At 47.8% G+C, this 16527-nt stretch overlaps 2 long non-coding RNA genes and 1 pseudogene across 2 annotated transcripts in view; 1 reads left to right on the top strand and 2 right to left on the bottom strand.

The window, feature by feature from the left end:
• LOC146425354 (uncharacterized) overlaps positions 1–16527 on the bottom strand; it is a 357803-nt gene that overhangs the window by 262633 nt on the left and 78643 nt on the right. The gene's annotated exons all lie outside the window — the stretch shown is intronic.
• Positions 1–16527, top strand: part of LOC146425355 (uncharacterized) — a 569707-nt gene that overhangs the window by 483290 nt on the left and 69890 nt on the right. The window lies entirely within an intron of this gene.
• LOC146425358 (uncharacterized) lies at positions 5745–6906 on the bottom strand (annotated as a pseudogene).

The following is a 16527-nucleotide window of genomic DNA, read 5'->3' as shown; positions in this document are numbered from 1 at the left end:
CTGGCGGGGCGGCGAAAGAAGAACTTGCTTCTGAGCAACCCTTGGATATGCCGGAACAGCGCGGAGGCATTATGCCCTTGGGACTCCCTGCATTACTGGGAATCAGTAAAGCAGGGCGCGCTGGATGTGGGACATTGGGACCTTATAGAGAGATTGGGGATGACAAGACGACGGGGGAGCCATGGAGCTGCCACGGCAGGTCAAGGTGATGCTAGCTTCCTGCAAGGAGATGCTCAGGCTTTTCTGGTGTTTGTGCCAGACCCAGACTTGGATGAGAAAAGCAAGCATGACGTCATTGCATAGAAGGTCGTAAACGACCTTCACTCGAAAGTAGCAACTTATGGGCTCTCTTCTTCACATGTTATACAAATTATTAGAGTGATAAATAGTGATCTGCTTGCTCCATTTGATATTACATATTTGGTTCAAGTGTTGTTTCACCCCATGCAATATGGAGTTTTTGAAAACAATTGGAGAATGATGGTTGAAAAACAGATAAAGGACAATATGTCCTTGCCTTCTGAGGACCCTAGGCGCATGATTGGGGCGGATGTCCTTATGGGTAGAGGATATTTCACTACCCCCAATGTCCAAGCTACTTGGGATCCTCGGATTCTGGAGCAAGCCCAAAAGTTCAGTATGGTAGTGTGTTGGTTTGAAAACAAACCAGTGGGAGATCACAAGTCAAGATTGAAATTAAAAATAAGTGAAATAATACAAGGGAAAGCACTGACAAAGTCAGATACAACCTAACACCCTGTTAGGGTGGTAGTAGCAGTCCAACTGAAGTAGTCCAGTTGAAGCGGTAATCCTGTGAAGGTCTAGTCTCCAGCTGAAGATCCAGTAGTAGCTCTTGTCCTCTGGGAACCCAGTAGACAGGGCTAGCTCAGGCAGTTCCAGGGCCAGGTTATATCCAGGTGGGAACACCTGGCTCCTCCCTCCTGGGCAGAGCATCCCACAATGGGATGAGATAAGTCCATGAGTCACACGGTGGGTCCCTGATGGCACATTGCCTGTCATGCAGGGTGGGTCATTAGCAGCTGATAATAGCTAACGGATGGCCCATTGCCTGTCATCTGGAGTGGGTCTTTAGCAGGTGATAGCAGCTAACGGCCCACAGCTGGTGGTAATAGAATACTTAACTACATCTATATTGCAACCTAGGACAGGGAGCCATTGTAAAAACTATGGAGATGATTGCCCCACAAACACTATATTCAAAAATACATCAGGGACAATCTGAGCTTTTCCTGACCTTTGTAGAGAAGCTAGCAGCAACTTTGGATAAGCAGGTGGAAGATAATACATTGAGACAGATATTGTGCAAGCAGTTGGCAAGAGACAATGCCAACGACAAGTGTAGAAGGATCATAAATGTCCTACAAGGAGATCCTTCAGTCACAGATGTGGTACAAGCTTGCGCTAAGGTGCAGGCAGACAGTCAAAGGAAATCCGCCTTGGCTGCATTTCTGTCGGCTGGTCGGGAACCCCCTGATCAGGAACAAAAACAGCCCAAAGCTGGGAACAAACGGAAACAAGTCAAACCAAAGCAGAAGGAAAATTCGGGGACCAGGATTCCTCAGTGCGGGAGGTGTGGTAGGCCAGGTCACTGTCCAAAATATTGCAGGTCCAAATACCATGTAGATGGTCAACCCCTGTCAGGAAACGTGAAGAGGGGAGCAAAAAGAGGGTTTTGCCCCCCCATCAAGACAGTTCCCGCAGAACAGGGCGGCGACACAGGCCTATCCAGTCAATGTGGAGATGGCACCCAAGGCTCAGCCCGAGTCAACACCTATACCTCATCAACAGTCGTCTTAGAATCTGGCGATGCACATAGGATTCCCTTGGATGTGCATGGACCCCTAGATCAGGGATTCAGAGCACTGCTTATGGGAGGACCTGATGCCACTAGCCAAGGAATCCTTGTTCTTCCAGAAGTTATAAATGCTGATTTTACAGGCCAGATTCATGCTACGGTTTCCACATCAGAACCCCCTGTCACCATCCCTGAAAAGACTCACATTGCTCAATTGTTGCCTTTTGAGTCTTCTGTTCCCAGGGTAGACCAGCAAGTTGGTGGAGGTAACAGCACTGAACTGCTGGGACTTCCGCAGGTCTACTGGGCTGCTGCCATCTCGAATGAGAGACCACAGATGACGTACCCTCATCATGCCGAAAGCGCATCCACACCGAATTCGGATCCGAGGTTTGATTGATACAGGTGCTGATGCAACGATCCTTTCCTCCACTTCATGGCCTCCTTCATGGCCTTTATCTCCTGCAGGATCATCTATCGTAGGGCTGGGAGGAACCACACAGAGCTGACTGAGTAAGCAACCTGTGTTGGTGAAGGACCCAGAGGGACACACAGCCTTAATCTGGCCCTTTGTCATTTCAGCTCCAATTAACCTCTGGGGACAGGACATGTTGGCAGCCTAGGGGGTGCGAATCATGACAAATTTTTAATAGGGGTCAATGTGTGCAAGGGTGCACTGTATTCCACGTTATCTTTGCGATGGCTGACCAAAACACCTATATGGGAACCACAGTGGCCCCTGCCAAAAGACAAATTAGTTGCCCTTTGTCAGCTGGTTCAGGAGCAACTGCAAAAGGGACACATTGAGCATTCTACCAGTCCCTGGAACACCCGTTTTCATAATTAAGAAAAAATCGGGGAAATGGAGACTGTTGCAAGATCTCCGAAAAGTTAATGCAGTGATGGAAAGTATGGGGAGCATACAGCCTGGCATGCCCTCACCTACAATGATTCCCACAGGGTGGGAAATCTTGATCGTTGATTTGAAGGATTGTTTTTTTACAATCCCTTTGCACCCCAATGACAGGCCAAAATTTGCCTTTACTATGCCTGCAATTAATAATGTGGAGCCTGTAAAGAGATTTCAACGGAAAGTGTTACCTCGGGGCATGAAAAATAGCCTGACTATCTGTCAATGGTATGTCGCTCAGGCCTTGTCCGGAATCCGTGAGCAGTTTCCTGAGGCACTCTGATACCATTATATGGATGATATCCTGGTGGCAACATCCACCCAGGATGAGTTGCAGAGGTTACAGCCTCGACTGCTCGATGCCTTGCATTCTTATGGGTTTCAAGTGGCTCTGGAGAAAGTTCAACAACAACCTCCTTGGAAATATTTGGGAGTCAAAATTTTGGATCAAACCATACAGCATCAAGAGGTACAGTGTTTAGACTCTATTAAGACTCTGAATGATGTCCAAAAATTGCTAGGTATCATCAACTGATTACGTCCGTATCTGGGGCTAACCAATGCACAACTTTCCCCGCTTTTTAAAATTTTAAAGGGGGACTCTGATCTAAACTCACCTCTGAAATTGACTCCTGAGGCGCGACAGGTGCTGAATGAGGTGCAGCAAGCTGTTTCTGCCTGTCAGGTTTATCGAGTAGATCCCTCTACTGATATCACTGTTTTCATTACTGCTCCAGACCTCCATCCTACAGGTATCATTGGCCAGTGGAACAAACAATGGGCTGACCCTTTGCATATCCTGGAATGGGTCTCTTTGCCCCATCAGCCAAAAAAGGACAGCACCCACATTGTTTGAATTGATCGCTTGCCTGATAATCAAATGTCGTTTATCAGTGTTTACAACTGATGGCAGCAGATCCTGCAACGATTGTTGTTCCGGTATCATGGGACAGCTTTGAATGGAGCCTTGCTAATAGCGCTCCTTTGCAAAGTACACTGCAAAGTTTCTCAGGGCAGATTGCTTACCATCTGCCCAGCCACAAATTGCTGCAGCTGGCAAATTTAATCAGTTTTATGTTAAGGCCAAAGAACAGTTGGGTGCCGGTTCATGGACCCACCATCTTCACGGACGGTTCTGGGAAAACAGGAAAGGCCATTGTCAACCGGAAGGAAGGATCTGAGTGGCAAGTGCTGAAAAGCCATGAGACAGGCTCTGCTCAGTTGGTTAAATTGAATGCAGTTGCCATGGCTTTTCAGCGGTTCTCTCAGGTGCCTTTGAATTTTGTTACTGACTCTGCTTATGTAGCAGACATAACCAAACATTTGGATTGTTCACTTTTAAAAGAAGTCAATAATGCGGCTCTGGTTTCGCTATTGCGAACCTTGTGGAAGGCGATTCAAGTTCGAGTGCATCCATATTATATTTTGCACATTCGAGGCCACACCAAATTACCAGGTTTTATAACAGAAGGCAATGCCAGGGCTGACATATTAGCCAACCCTGCATGGGTGGCACCTCAGCCTGACAAAATTGCACAAGCCAAGGCATCACACGGTTTCTTTCATCAGAGTGCACATACCCTGCAGAAGCAGTTTCAATTGATGCCAACTGAGGCTCGCGACATTGTCAGTGCTTGTGCTGACTGCCACGGACTCGCTGCACCTCTGCCACCAGGGGTAAACCGCAGAGGCCTAAAGGCCTTGCAGCTCTGGCAGACGGACATGACACACATCCCTGAATTTAGCCAATTCAAATATGTGCACGTGTCTATTGACTCTTTCTCCACAGCCGCGTGGGCAACTGCTCATACTGGAGAAAAGTGTCGCGATGCCATTGCCCTTTGGAAATTAGCCTTCTCGGTCCTGGGTGTGCCAGCCACTGTGAATACCGATAATGGTCCTGTCTACGCCTCGCAGAGGACGTGGCAGTTTTTGTACCTCTGGGGTGTAGACCATAAATTCAGTATTCCGCATTCTCCTACTGCCCAAGCCATTGTTGAACGCGCTCATGGTACTCTGAAGCATGTCTTCGAAAGACAAAAAGAGGGAATGCATGGGGAAACACCACAGAGCCAATTGGAAAAAGCTTTGTACACAATTAATCACCTTACAGTGCCACCAAATTCGAATAATCCTGTGATTTTGATCCATTTTCTCTCATTGCAGTCGTCAGGCGAGTTGTGCTTGCCCCGGGCGAAGGTATGGGTACGGAACCTACTTACTAACATCTGGGAAGGCCCTCATGAGCTTATTGCTTGGGGTCGTGGGTATGCTTGCAGTTTCCACAGATACTGGGGTACGATGGCTGCCTGCAAAATGCGTTCGCCCTGACCTGCGGCTCCAGAGACAGAACCAGCAACCTCAAAATAACAACCAGAATGCAGAACACCAACCAAGTGATCCTTCTGATGATGGCCAGGACACTGACCATCAGGAAGACGGTCCTTCCACAAGCAGAGACTGAAATTTAAGTTTTTCTGGAGTCAGAAAGCAAGGACTTTGAAAGCATGTTTTAACTGAATTATAGACTTGTAATATAGAATTAAGTTTATAGATGCATTACCCAGTGTATTGCTGGAGAGTCTCTCTGTTCACCTTAAATCAGCATCTGGTTTGGGCTCTGTTCGGTGGCTGGCCACTGCCAGGCCGACCCCTTATCGGTTTTCCATCTAGGCTCTGTTTGGTAACTGGCCAAACAGATCCTTCATGCTGAATTCACAGAGTTTCACAGGCAACGCCTTCTGGTTCTTAAATAAAAAGGGGGAGCTGTGGCAGCACAGAAACCTTTCCCATGGGAATTTTTCTCTTCTTTTTCTATGTTTTATAAATAAGGATAAAGTTTCATGTTATTGAAACAGCCTTTTGGATACAGGTGGTCAAACGCCTGGGCCAATCAATCCCTGGGGACGGATGATTGTTGGTCCAATCCGAACGGCCTTCTGATGTGTATATAAATCTGTTAATTATTTAATAAAGTAGTTATTTCTAGCACTCTGAAGGACTCATCTCTTCACTCCGCTAACGGTCCAACAGTGACATTTCTGGGCACAAGTATTTTTCCCTCACACTCCTTAAGAACCGTGTCCAGAGACTGAGAGCTTTGGGCCCCCTTGCCATCCCTTGGTCGATACCTGCATCACGTGACAGGGATCCCAAATGTCTCACTTCAATACTGTCCCGAACTGTACCATCACCTGCGGTGTCCCAGATGCGCACCAACCAACTTAATATAGATTCTTCAGAGTGTCGGGTGTAATCTTTTTTTAAGCTGCAAAGGTTTTCTATGGACAGAGACTCAGTAATGATTTCTGGTTTGGATTCCTCTACTGGCTGTGAAGATCCTGGCTCCCCATCATCATCCACTGGGTGGATGGATTTTGTTTTGTGTTTCCTTCTCTGGACAGGGGCAATTGCTGTTGGCTTAGGCTTCCTGTCTGGTTTAGCTGCAGCCTGAGTGACTGGGGTGTCTGCTGATTCATCCTCCTGCCCCTCTGGCTTTATCTGCTGCCCTACAGTATCTAGCAGTGTGCAATAAGCATTAGCCAGGGCCCAGCATATTGCAATGAGCTTCTTCTTCTCCTCATTAGAGTTGTCATTGCACTTCTCTTTCAGATATATCCCCACCTCAGCTGGATTCTGAATTTGTTTAGGGGGGAAGTTCCAAGCTATCGGGGCAGATAATTCCTTCAGGGTTTGGCTGATGTTCTTCCATTCCCCACACCACTCAGAATTTTCCATGACTGGGGCAGGTGTCTGGACAACCCCTTTGGAAATCTCAGTCCTGATTCTAGACAAACTGCAGACCATATAGAGGAAACCTAATAGATAAAACAACAGGAAGGTGGTCTCTTTTAACATCCAGGGGAAACTGAATATTCTCAAAAGGTGATGTGCCAGATCTGAAGGGGAAGAGGGAGATGAAGGGCTGGGAAACATCATCCCCTACTTTTCCCTTAACAGACTGGGTGTAATTACTCATAAACCCCCAAAGAAGGTTACCAAGACTAGGACAGAGAAACAACAGAGAATACACATCCTCAATAGGTCCCAGTACCTCTGTTAAACTTCTATAAATCATTACTACCAAGTACATCAATATGGCAATCCTGATTCGTGTCCCTGATTTGTAAAAGTTATATGCCAGGGACAAAATTGCCCCTATCTGTGGATAGGCAAACATGCCTAGGTGCCTGTCCTAGGTTGCAATATAGATGTATTTAAGTATTCCATTACCACCAGCTGTGGGCCGTTAGCTGTTATCACCTGCTAACGACCCACCCCAGATGACAGGCAATGGGCCATCAGTTAGCTGTTATCAGCTGCTAATGACCCACCCCAGATGACAGACAATGGGCCATTAGGGACCCACCGCATGACTCATGGACTTATCCCATTGTGGGATGCTCTGCCCAAGAGGGAAGAGCCAGGTGTTCCCACCTGAATATAACCTGGCCTTAGAACTGCCTGAGCTAGCCCTATCTACAGGGTTCCCAGAGGACAAGAGCTACCACTGGACCTTCAGCTGGAGACCAGACCTTCACAGGATCACTGCTTGAACTGAACTACTTCAGTTGGACTGCTACCACCACCCTAACAGGGTGTCAGGTTGTATCTGACTTTGTCAGTGCTTTTCCTTGTATTATTTCACTTATTTTTACTTTTAATCCTGACTTGTGATCTCCCACTGGTTTGTTTTCAAACCAACGCACATTTTGGCGCCCAATGTGGGGCACGACCTGGGGAAACTCAGAAATCCTATCACCATGATGCTCAGCTTATCTATATGGGTACTGTATCTCGCTCTCTATATTTTTCCTCAAATAGGAAACTATCTGCCCGTCGTATTGCTCCTGTTGCGACCAGGGAATGGCATGAGAATTGCTCTATTGGTTTATTATGCCTATTGCATGGTAACCTGTGAGGCGATAAATGCCATTCATTATATATACTCGACTTTGTCTGCCTGGCCTAACCTGAGCTGCTACGTCTGGGACCTCCTCAGCAATCGCACCCACCCTCTGGGGCTAGGAGGAGAGAACGGTTTCTTCCAGCATTTCAGGCCAGGCACAGCCATCTTTGACAATATTGAGTTCTCTCTAGATGCTAAGGATGGCATAATCTTCCTGTCAGTTCTGTTTTCTTTTTTCTCTGTGACCAGCACTGTGTACATCATGCTGAGAAACAGAACAATACTTTGATGAGCGGCAAGAGAGAGCAAGCGACACGGCCCAATGTGGGTCATAAAGCAAGCTCCGTTTTATTTCACCAAACGAGAAACTAATATACTGTTACAGATGTTACTAATTATAGTTACACAAGTATTTGCAGTCTGTTCTCACATCTACAGGTTTTTCCCCCTCATTCTTTGTTAATCACAAGTTTACTCCCGTACATTCCTTACACAGCTGCATCTTCTTGATATTTTCTCACAAAGCGTTCTCAGGGAAGCAAGCTACTGCAGCTTGTCAGGATTTTTACTGAGGTCTGAGTATGCTGAGGCTTTGTTCAGGTTTATTTAGTTAACACAAGTTTTGCTGGAAAACTGTGTTTTCCAACAATACTTGGTGTTGTACAGTGTCTTCTTGAAGAGGAGGAGAAAAGAAACAAGTCAGTAGGCACCACGTCCACGCAAACTGCCACCAAGAGGAAAGGAACCAAATGAGCAGTCAATGTCTCAACACAGACCATTGCCAGATCAGAACAGCTAAAGCCAGTAGAAGTTGCCCCCGTCCAGAAAAAGAAATCAAAGAGCAAATCAGTCCGCATAGCGACTGATGAGGATGCGGCAGGACCATCTCACAAAGCAGAAGAGACAGAGCCAGAGATCATCACTCGCTCTCTATCCCTGGGGGAGCTGCGTGACCTACGGAAGGAATTCACCCGGCAGGCGAATGAGTCCATCTTGACCTGGCTGCTCCGCATCTGGGATGCCGCAGCTAACGACACCATTCTAGATGGAAGTGAGGCCAGGCAACTGGGATCCCTGTCCCAGGATGTAGTTATTGACCAGGGGATTGGGAGAACCCAGGAAACTCTCAGCCTCTGGCGGCGATTGCTGGCAAGTGTACGGGACAGATACCTCTGCAAAGAAGACCTCCAAATACATCAAAGAAAATGGAACAGGATAGAACAAGGTATCTGATGCCTGAGGGAATTGGCCGTGATAGAGATCATTTTCTTGGAAAACGAGAGATTCCCTAAGAGCCCAGATAATGTCCAGTGCACTTCACAAATGTGGCTAAGATTCGCGTGGCTAGGACCAGAGATATACTCTCGTTACCTGGTAACATTGTAGTGGAGGGAAGGAGAAGACAAGGTGGGCGTGTTAACAAACAAACTAAAAATTTACAAGAACACTGTCACCGCTCCACTATGCACCCAGGTCTCATCAGTGGAAACAAACCTGACCGAGCACGTCCGGAGCTTGATTGAAGAGAGCCACCAGAAACTAAAGAAAGAGCTCAAAGAAGGAATTTTCCATGCCACACCGAAACCAACCAGAGTCACTGCCATCAAGAGCAGACGTCCCTTGTTGGGTAAGATGAAATAGAAAAGCCTTATAGAAATGATTACCTTGCAAAAGATGCTGAGGATATGGAAAATATGAGTGAGATTGAAATGAAGACAAGGTTCGAGTTGTAGAGTAACCAAAAAACAATGGTATGGCCACGGAAGGTAATCCCCCTTCTTGATAGAACAATGCCCTCTGCCCAGGCAAGTCCAAAGGTCAGAGCAGACCCTACCTGCCTGGTGGAGATCCCAAAAAGCAGTTTTTAAAGGTTTGAAACATGACCCCGTATGGTAATGTGATGATTCTTATAGGTTGTATGTAAATGCTGTAGAGTTTGTAGCTTGTCTTAGATTGGTTAAAGGGAATTAGAATATTCAACAGGGAAGATGATTTATTGCATTGTAAACAGCAAATCGCTCTCTTTTACCCTCTTTTTACTCTCTTTTTTCTCTCTCTCCCTTTCTGCTGGCCTGTTTAGAGCTGCGTCTTGCAGCTCAGCAGGCCTCTCACACCCATGCTATTTCGCAATAAACCCTCATGTTCTAAAACTCATCTTCAGAGATCTCTTGTTCCTATTTTTATCCCCATAACTAAACCCCACGGAGCCCATCCTCACAGTCCCCCTGCCAGGGAAAGAAGACAAACTCCACGACGTGACCTCTGGTTTTTCCTACAGGAGCATGGGGAAGACATGAGAAAGTGGGATAGGAAACCCACCTCCTCCTTAGCAGCCCGGGTACGTGAATTGAAAAGAGAAACATCCACTTCAGGAAGCTCATCTAAGTTCAACACTGCCCCAGTCTCTTGTAGACAGAACCCCAGACAGAATGGAAATGATAATATGACTGATCCTCTTGAAGGGACCTCAGGAACACATTTACAAGAAGAGAGCATGATGCACCAAAACCAGAATTAGAGGAGCCCTGCCTCTAGCCAGGTAGAGGAAAGGGATAACCAGATCTATTAGACTGTGTGGATCCGATGGCCTGGCACATCTGACCCACAAAGATATACAGCTTTGGTTGATACCCGCACTCAATGCACCCTGATGCCATCCAGGTATGTGGGGACCGAATCCATTTCTATTTCTGGGGTGACAGGAAGATCCCAGCAGCTGACTGTACTGGAAGCTGAAGTGAGTTTAACTGGGAACGAGTGGCAGAAACACCCCATTGTGACTGGTCCAGATGCCCCATGCATCCTCAGCATAGATTATCTCAGGAGTGGATATTTCAAAGACCCAAAGGGACATCGCTGGGCTTTTGGGATAGCAGCCATAAAGACGGAAGACATAAGACAACTGAATAGCCTGCCTGGTCTCTCAGATAACCCGTCTGCTGTAGGACTACTGAGAATTGAAGAACAGCGGGTACCAATTGCTACAGCAACAGTGCATCGCCGGCAATACCGCGCTGGCAGAGACTCTGTGGCCCCCATCCATAAGATGATTCGGGAACTGGAGAGCTGTCCTAGGTTGCAATATAGATGTAGTTAAGTATTCTATTACCACCAGCTGTGGGCCGTTAGCTGTTACCAGCTGCTAATGACCCACCCTGCATGACAGGCAATGGGCCATCAGGGACCCACCGTGTGACTCATGGACTTATCTCATCCCATTGTGGGATGCTCTGCCGAGGAGGGAGGAACCAGATGTTCCCACCTGGATATAACCTGGCCTTGGAACTGCCTGAGCTAGCCCTGTCTACTGGGTTCTCGGAGGACGAGAGCTACCACTGGATCTTTCAGCTGGAGACTAGACCTTCACAGGATCACCGCTTGAACTGAACTACTTCAGTTGGACTGCTACCACCACCCTAACAGGGTGTTAGGTTGTATCTGACTTTGTCAGTGCTTTTCCTTGTATTATTTCACTTATTTTTAATTTCAATCTTGACTTGTGATCTCCCACTGGTTTGTTTTCAAACCAACGCACATTTTGGCACCCAATGTGGGGCTCGACCTGGGGAAACTCAGAAATCCCATCACCATGATGCTCAGCTTATCTATATGGGTACTGTATCTCGCTCTCTATATTTTTCCTCAAATGGGATACTATCTGCCCGTCGTATTGCTCCTGTTGCGACCAGGGAATGGCATGAGAATTGCTCTATTGGTTTATTATGCCTATTGCATGGTTACCTGTGAGGCGATGAACACCATTCGTTATATATACTCGACTTTGTCTGCCTGGCCTAACCTGAGCTGCTACGTCTGGGACCTCCTCAGCAATCGCACCCACCCTCTGGGACTAGGAGGAGAGAGCGGTTTCTTCCAGCATTTCAGGCCAGGCACAGCCATCTTTGAAAATATTGAGTTCTCTCTGGATGCTAAGGATGACATAATCTTCCTGTCAGTTCTGTTTTTGTTTTTCTCTGTGACCAGCACAGTGTACCTCATGCTGAGAAACAGAACAATACTTGGTGTTGTACAGCGTCTTCTTGAAGAGGAGGAGAAAAGAAACAAGTAAGCAGGCACCACGTTCATGCAAACTGCCACCAAGAGGAAAGGAACCAAAGGAGCAGTCAATGCCTCAACACAGACCATTGTCGAATCAGAACAGCCAAAGCCAGTAGCGGTTGCCCCCGTCCAGAAAAAGAAATCCAAGAGCAAATCAGTCCGCACAGCGACTGATGAGGATGCGGCAGGACCATCTCACCAAGCAGAAGAGACAGAGCCGGAGATCATCACTCGCTCTCTATCCCTGGGGGAGCTGCGTGACCTACGGAAGGAATTCACCCGGCAGGCAAATGAGTCCATCTTGACCTGGCTGCTCCGTATCTGGGACGCCGCAGCTAATGACACTATTCTGGATGGAAGTGAGGCCAGACAACTGGGATCCCTGTCTCAGGATGTGGTCATTGACCAGGGGATTGGGAAAACCCAGGAAACTCTCAGCCTCTGGCGGCGATTGCTGCTGAGTGTACGGGACAGATACCTGTGCAAAGAAGACCTCCAGATGCACCAAAGGAAATGGAACACAATAGAACAAGGTATCCGATGCCTGAGGGAATTGGCCGTGCTAGAGATCATTTTCTCAGACAACGAGAGATTCCCCAAGAGCCCAGATAATGTCCGGTGCACTTCACAAATGTGGCTAAGATTCGCGCGGCTCGGACCAGAGATATACTCTCGTTACCTGGCAACATTGCAGTGGAGGGAAGGCGAAGACAAGGTGGGCGTGTTAGCAAACAAACTGAGAATTTATGAGGACACTGTCACCGCCCCACTACGCACCCAGGTCTCATCGGTAGAAACAAACCTGGCCGAGCAAGTCCGGAGATTGATTGAAGAGAGCCATCAGAAACTAAGGAAAGAGCTCACAGAAAGATTTTTCCATGCCACACCGAAACCAACCCGAGTCTCTGCCATCAGGAGCAGACGTACTCCAGTCAGGGAAAGAAAACAAACTCCACGACGTGACCTCTGGTTTTTCCTTCAAGAGCATGGGGAAGACATGAGGAAGTGGGATAGGAAACCCACCTCCACCTTAGCAGCCCGGGTACGTGAATTGAAAACAGAAACATCCACGTCAAGAAGCTCATCTAGGTACAACACTGCCCCAGTCTCTTGTGGACAGAACCCCCGACAGAATGGAAAGGATAATATGACTGATCCTCTTGAAGGAACCTCAGGAACACATTTACAGAAGAACATCGCGCACCAAAAACAGGATTAGAGGAGCCCTGCCTCTAGCCAGGTAGAGGAAAGGGATAACCAGATCTATTGGACTGTGTGGATCCGATGGCCTGGCACGTCTGACCCACAAAGATACACGGCTTTGGTTGACACCGGCGCTCAGTGCACCCTGATGCCATCCAGGTATGTGGGGACCGAATCCATTTCTATTTCTGGGGTGACAGGAGGATCCCAGCAGCTGACTGTACTGGAAGCTGAAGTGAGTTTAACTGGGAATGAGTGGCAGAAACACCCCATTGTGACTGGTCCAGACGCCCCATGCATCCTCGGCATAGATTATCTCAGGAGTGGATATTTCAAGGACCCGAAGGGACATCGCTGGGCTTTTGGGATAGCAGCCGTAGAGACAGAAGACATAAAACAACTGAATACCCTGCCCGGTCTCTCAGATAACCCATCTGCTGTAGGACTACTGAGAATTGAAGAACAGCGGGTACCAATTGCTACAGCAACAGTGCACCGCCGGCAATACCGCACTGACAGAGACTCTGTGGCCCCCATCCATAAGATGATTCGGGAACTGGAGAGCCAAGGGGTGGTCAGCAAGGCTCACTCACCCTTTGACAGCCCTATATGGCCGATGCGTAAGTCCAGTGAAGAATGGAGACTGACGGTGGATTACCGTGGCCTGAATGAAGTCACACCACCACTGAGTGCTGCTGTACCGGACATGTTGGAACTTCAGTATGAGCTGGAATCCAAGGCAGCAAAGTGGTATGCGACCATCGACATTGCCAATGCCTTTTTCTCCATTCCTCTGGCAGCAGAGTGCAAGCCTCAGTTCGCTTTCACCTGGAGGGGTGTGCCGTACACGTGGAACCGACTGCCCCAGGGGTGGAAGCACAGTCCCACCATCTGCCATGGACTGATCCAGGCTGCACTGGAAAAGGGTGAGGCTCCAGAACATTTGCAGTATATTGATGACATCACTGTGTGGGGGGACACAGCAACGGAAGTATTTGGGAAAGGAGAGAAAATCATCAGAATTCTCCTGGAAGCTGGTTTTGCCATCAAGAAGAGTAAAGTCAAGGGACCTGCCCGAGAGATCCAGTTCCTGGGAGTAAAGTGGCAAGACGGACGGCGTCAGATTCCTTCTGAGGTCATCAATAAGATCACCGCAATGTCTCCACCAACCAACAAGAAGGAGACGCAAGCTTTCCTAGGCGCCATAGGCTTTTGGAGAATGCACATCCCTGAGTACAGCCAGATCGTGAGTCCTCTCTACCTCATAACCCACAAGAAGAACGATTTCCACTGGAGCCCTGAACAGCAGCAAGCCTTCACCCAGATCAAAGAGGAGATCGCTCATGCGGTAGCCCTTGGCCCAGTCAGGACAGGACCAGAGGTAAAGAATGTGCTTTACTCTGCAGCCGGGAGCCATGGTCTGTCCTGGAGCCTTTGGCAGAAGGTGCCTGGTGAGACTCGAGGACAACCACTGGGATTCTGGAGTCGAAGTTACAGAGGGTCTGAAGTCAACTACACTCCCACCGAGAAAAAAAATCTTAGCAGCTTACGAAAGAGTCCAAGCTGCCTCAGAGGTGGTCAGCACAGAAGCACAACTTCTCCTTGCACCCTGACTACCAGTGCTGGGGCGGATGTTCAAGGAAAAGGTTCCCTCTACCCACCATGCCACTGATGCCACGTGGACCAAATAGATTACCCTCATCACACAGCGTGCCCGTATTGAAAACCTGAATCGCCCTAAGATTCTAGAAATTATAACAAACTGGCCTGAAGGTGAGACTTTTAAATTATCTTCAGAAGAAGCAGAGGAGCAAGTAACACGTGCCGAGGAAGCACCCCCGTATAATGAGCTGCCGGAGAGTGAAAGACGCTATGCCCTCTTCACCGATATTTCTTGCCGAATTGTAAGCGCAGATCGGAAATGGAAAGCTGCTGTATAGAGCCCCACACGACAAGTTACACAAGCTCCCGAGAGACAAAATAGATCAAGTCAGGTCGCAGAGCTTAAAGCCGTCCAACTGGTTTTAGATATTGCCGAACGAGAGAAATGGCCAAGGCTTTATCTCTACACCGACTCTTAGATGGTAGCCAATGCGCTGTGGGGATGGTTAGATCGCTAGAGAAAGGCCAACTGGCAACGCAGAAGAAAACCCATCTGAGCCTCTGAGATTTGGCAAGACATCGCCGCCCAAACAGAAAAGCTGACTGTGAAAGTTCGACACGTAGATGCACATGTACCTAAGAGTCGGGCTAATGAAGAGCATTGTAACAACGAGCAAGTGGAACGGGCTGCCAAGGTGAAAGTGTCACAGGTGAATCTAGACTGGCAGCACAAAGAAGAATTATTTCTAGCTCGTTGAGCCTCTGGTCATCAAGAGAGAGATGCAACGTACAGATGAGCTCGTGACCGAAGAGTAGACTTGACCATAGACAACATCTCACAAGTCATCCACAGCTGTGAGACTTGTGCTGCAATCAAACAGGCCAAGCAGGTGAAGCCTCTGTGGTATAGTGAACGATAGTCAAAATATAAGTATGGGGAAGTATGGCAAGTTGACTACATCACCCTTCCCCAAACCCACCAAAGAAAGCGCTATGTACTGACCATGGTGGAAGCAACGACGAGATGGTTAGAGACCTACCCTGTGCCTCATGTTACTGCCCGAAACACCATCTTAAGCCTGGAAAAGCAAGTTCTGTAGAGACATGGTACCCCTGAGAGAATAAGCACCTCATAAGCACCTGAGCTAGAGAACATGAAATTGAATAGATATACCATATCCCCTATCATGCACCAGCCGCCGGGAAAGTTGAACGGTGCAACGGACTACTTAAGACAACTTTGAAGGCACTTGGTGGGGGAACCTTAAAAAATTGAAAACTGAACTTAGCAAAAGGCACCTAAATAGTTAACACAAGAAGTTCTATCAATCGAGCCAGTCCTGCCCAGTCCAAACCTTTGCACACAGTAGACAGAGGTAAGGTCCCTGTAGTACACATAAAACGTTTTTTAGGAAAGACTGTTTGGATTAGTCCCACTTCAAGCAAAAGCAAACCCATCCATGGGGTTGTTTTTGCCCAAAAACCTAGTTATACTTGGTGGGTGATGCAAGCAGATGGGGAAACCCATTGTGTACCACAAGGAGACCTTATCTTAAGTGAGAACTCTGTAGATGGTAATAGAATAAGGGGTGGATAATGTCCTAGGTTGCAATATAGATATATTTAAGTATTCTATTACCACCAGCTGTGGGCCGTTAGCTGTTATCAGCTGCAAATGACCCACCCCGCATGACAGACAATGGGCCATCAGGGACCCACCGTGTGACTCATGGACTTATCTCATCCCATTGTGGGATGCTCTGCCCAAGAGGGAAGAGCCAGGTGTTCCCACCTGAATATAACCTGGCCTTAGAACTGCCTGAGCTAGCCCTATCTACTGGGTTCCCAGAGGACAAGAGCTACCACTGGACCTTCAGCTGGAGACCAGACCTTCACAGGATCACCGCTTGAACTACTTCAGTTGGACTGCTACCACCACCCTAACAGGGTGTCAGGTTGTATCTGACTTTGTCAGTGCTTTTCCTTGTATTATTTCACTTATTTTTACTTTTAATCTGGACTTGTGAT

Source organism: Lichenostomus cassidix, chromosome W (assembly GCF_008360975.1).
Source record: "Lichenostomus cassidix isolate B80296 chromosome W, HeHo_3.0, whole genome shotgun sequence".
Taxonomy (NCBI): domain Eukaryota; kingdom Metazoa; phylum Chordata; class Aves; order Passeriformes; family Meliphagidae; genus Lichenostomus; species Lichenostomus cassidix.
The sequence above is the reverse complement of the archived record's forward strand: the minus strand, read 5'-3'. Positions and strand labels throughout refer to the sequence as shown.